The sequence below is a fragment of the Octopus bimaculoides genome, chromosome 28 (assembly GCF_001194135.2).
Source record: "Octopus bimaculoides isolate UCB-OBI-ISO-001 chromosome 28, ASM119413v2, whole genome shotgun sequence".
NCBI lineage: Eukaryota > Metazoa > Mollusca > Cephalopoda > Octopoda > Octopodidae > Octopus > Octopus bimaculoides.
Window position 1 is genome coordinate 16,072,792 of NC_069008.1, and position 3,753 is coordinate 16,076,544.

At 35.9% G+C, this 3,753-nt stretch overlaps 1 long non-coding RNA gene across 1 annotated transcript in view; it reads left to right on the forward strand.

The window, feature by feature from the left end:
* LOC128251049 (uncharacterized) overlaps positions 1–3,513 on the forward strand; it is a 4,828-nt gene extending 1,315 nt beyond the window's left edge. Inside the window, exon 2 of the long non-coding RNA XR_008266944.1 lies at positions 1,177–3,513. This is a non-coding gene — a long non-coding RNA (uncharacterized LOC128251049). The remainder of the gene's footprint in view (positions 1–1,176) is intronic.
* The last annotated feature ends 240 nt before the right edge of the window (positions 3,514–3,753 follow it).

The window sequence follows — 3,753 nt, forward strand, 5'->3', positions numbered from 1 at the left end:
ACCGAACATATTGGAATCCCTGGAAATGTTTTTTTTTTTTTCTTCATTGAATGAATCACAGTGACCTCGTAATATGCCACAGACCCCATTTTTGGTCTGGAAAACGGGGTGGGTGGGGTGGAACCGTCGGAAATTTCACCCCACCATTTTTCAAATTTTTTCGATGTTTCTTTACTCATGTTTAGATAACATTTCGCAGAAATGCGTTTTCGAGAGAGCGTGGATTACATTAGGTTGAAAGTCCAAAGAAGTTTGAAATGAATAGGTGAAAATGCAGAGGTTATACAGGTCTGTGGAGAGATAAAGAATGATAGAGAATTCATCTAATGTGTTATGTATGTGTGGGAAACAAGTAAAAGTACAATATTAAAACAAAAGATCTTTTTCATACCTCTTAAAATCACTGGGTATAATATATATAATATATAATAATCCCAGATTGCAGAATAGATTCGAAAAACTAATCCACTTTCCCTTTGAAATTTTTGGCGCCGAAAGACAGGATGGTCATAAGTGGAACGTCTGTGATCATATAAGTATGTTCAGTCAGAACTGATCCAAGGCTAAACAACAATGACCAATGAAGTTCCTGGTAAGAGAAGAATGTTATTGTCCCCTACTGGGCCCAGGTGTGGCTGTGTGGTAAAAAGTTTGCTTCCCAACCATATGGTTCTGGGTTCAGTTCCACTGTATGGCACCTTGGGCAAGTGTCTTTTACTATAGCCATAGGCTGAAGCGCTACACGAGGATTTGGTAAAATGGAAACTAAAAGAAGCCTGTCATATATACATTCAAGTATGTGTGTGTTTGTTTCCCTACCGCCAAGACTTGACAACCAGTGTTGGTACGTTTATATCCCTGTAACTTGTCAGTTCAGCAAAAGAGACGAATACAATAAATAACAATGAAACCTATAGAATAATTTATAAGTATTGAGATCAATTCATTTGCCTAAATTTCTCCAGTGTGGTGCTCCAGCATGGCCACAGTGTAATGACTGGAACAGGTAAAAGATAAAAGATATAATCTTACACAATGTGAAGGTGTAGCTGTAGTTTAGAAATTTTTAGATTTCGCCCAATGTTATATGATGTCATTTGTTAATCAATAAAGAAATGTAACATTTCCATTTTGATCTCTCCTCTATATCTAAATGCTGTTTCTTTATTATTTCAGATTAATGGATGACATTGGCACAAAATAACTTTTGTATATTGGATACATCTGGAATATTTATCATGTCTTAAAGACTAAAGGAAAATGTTTTAGGGAACAGATACAATAACCCTACTGCTATAAATCTAGAGTTGAATTGCTATGAAATATTTGCTCTCACTTGAGATTCATAGTAACATTTGTCTATGTCATTATCTGGTGCTTTTGCATTCTAATTAAGCTTGAATATATTTTTAAATGAGTTTGTAGCATCTTTAGATATTGATGAAGATCACAGTTGATAACCATAGAGGTATTTGTGTAAAAACAGAAACAAGAAAACCATTGAAATATTGGGATGGACAGAGAATAATTTGAAGGGATTAATGTAATAGGGTGAAACAGCTAAAGGATTCGGTTTTGTTTTTATTTCTTGGAGAAATGTCAAAAAATACACAAGAATCATCATACCAACTGTGATATAAATTTGGGAATAATCGAAATTTATTGCGAAATCCAGCGAAAGTCATTCATGAAATAGAAATAATTGTTTGTACAAAAAGCACCTACGTACATCAAATTTTCTTTATATTAAGTGATGGCAGAAGAATTATCCTTGAACTTTTAAAAGGTAAGCTTAAATATTAATGTAATACTTAAATGCAACGATCAATCTAGAGTTCTTCTGTAGTTTATTGTTGCCTGTTACATGGGCAGCAGTATGCCTCGTAAAAATAAATCTCCACCAACAGAGGAAGAGATTGCAATAAAAAGAGCCAAGGCTGCAGCAAGGAAAAGAAAGTCCCGTGCGAATGAAAACCCAGAACAAACTGCAATCAGGAGAGCTTCCAATGCTGAGAATATGCAAAGACTTAGGGACTCTCAAACTCCTGAACAAGCTGCATCCAGAAGAGCATCAAATGCTCTTACCAAGAGGAGAAAAAGGGCATTGGAAACACCTGAACAAGCTGAATCTAGGAAAGCTGCCAATGCAGCCAACATGAGAAGTGTAAGGATTTCAAAATCACTAGAGCAATCAGAAACCAGCAATCAGAAACTGAGATTGGCAGTCTATAGCCTCTGCCAAATGAAGTCCAGAAGTTTCTCCAGGTCTATTTTCTAGAATAAAGGTTTTCAACCCATTTTGGACAGATGCTCTCTTTTGACCCTTGGAATCACAAATGGCTCCCTACTACAAAATATTTATATTTTTCAATATACTACTTATTTTGATATCATCAGATAATGATTAAAAAATAAAGGACGTCATTTTACACATGCACTTGTTAACAGTTGGTAATACAAATGTACAAATTGAAATGGAAAGCAAAATGGAATAATAAATGGCCTTATGAATGAAAGTTTGGTAATTGTGTTTATTTCTACCATGCAACACTTATGTCTATCCAAAGTGTGCTCTTTGGTACAAGTAAATGGTGATGAAATCATTCCAAACCTTTCTGATTTCTCTTTCCAAAATGGCTAAAACTTGTGCAACAGTCTGAGATATAAGTTATTGTCACCTGGGAAGAGGATGTGGAATGCTCAAAAAAGAGAGTGTATTTGATAGAAATTGTTGGAATATCTATGTACTTCGTATGAGTAGCAAATTGTGGAGGATGGTATTCACTGTACTTGGATCTAGATACTTTGAGTCACAGAATCAGCCCCCTTTTAAAATGACGTAAAAAATCTGAAAATTTGTCATGAAAACATTCAGGCGGTCTTCCGTTACGAGTCCTTTTTCTGTCAAACGACCACATGCGTTTATTTACATCAATTCGGCAGTTTCCGTAAAAAGTGTTGGCTTAGGGAAGTGGGAAAGGACGCGATTTCTTTTGAAGTGGTTGTGGTAAGCAGCAAACAACAAGCAAAAAGAAAAAAACGCAGCAAACAAGCAAAAAGAAAAAAATACCTTCTCTCTCTCTCCCTTACACACACATTCCAGTTATCTGTCACCTTCTCTCTCTCCCTCTCTCACACACACAGCAACATTACACACACACACACACATGCCAACTTCAAAAGAAATCGTGCCCTCTCTATCTCTTTCGCGTTCTATCCCACTTCCCTAACCCAACACTTTTTACGGAAACTGCCGAATTGATGTAAATAAACACATGTGGTCGTTTGACAGAAAAAGGACTCGTAACATAAGATTGCCAACATTCATTTGAACCAAAGAATTTATTGAGAAAAAATTTGATGAAAAAGTTACAGATGTTTAAAAATCGAGAAACTGTCTATTTTTTAACCAATAATAAACTTTCGTTGTAGCGAACGGTGTCAACTTTAAGGTTGTATCCTGTGTAACCTGTTCATTGTAGGTTTCTAAATAAAGATAAATACCTTATAAAAGTCATGTTTTTATTTCTTATTTTTATTTACTACTAGCAGTATAGCCCGGCTTTGCCCGGGATTAAGTTGGGATTATTAAGCTAACCAAGTTCTTTATTTCAAACCAAACTAAGTAACATGACGTCAAATTTGGGCAGAATCAGTGTTGCAACTGGAGCGCATGGGTTGGGAGTTTGATCGGCAGAGGTGATCAGGTTACACATGCCAGCCCTTTGAAAACACCACCGCCATCATCTAACC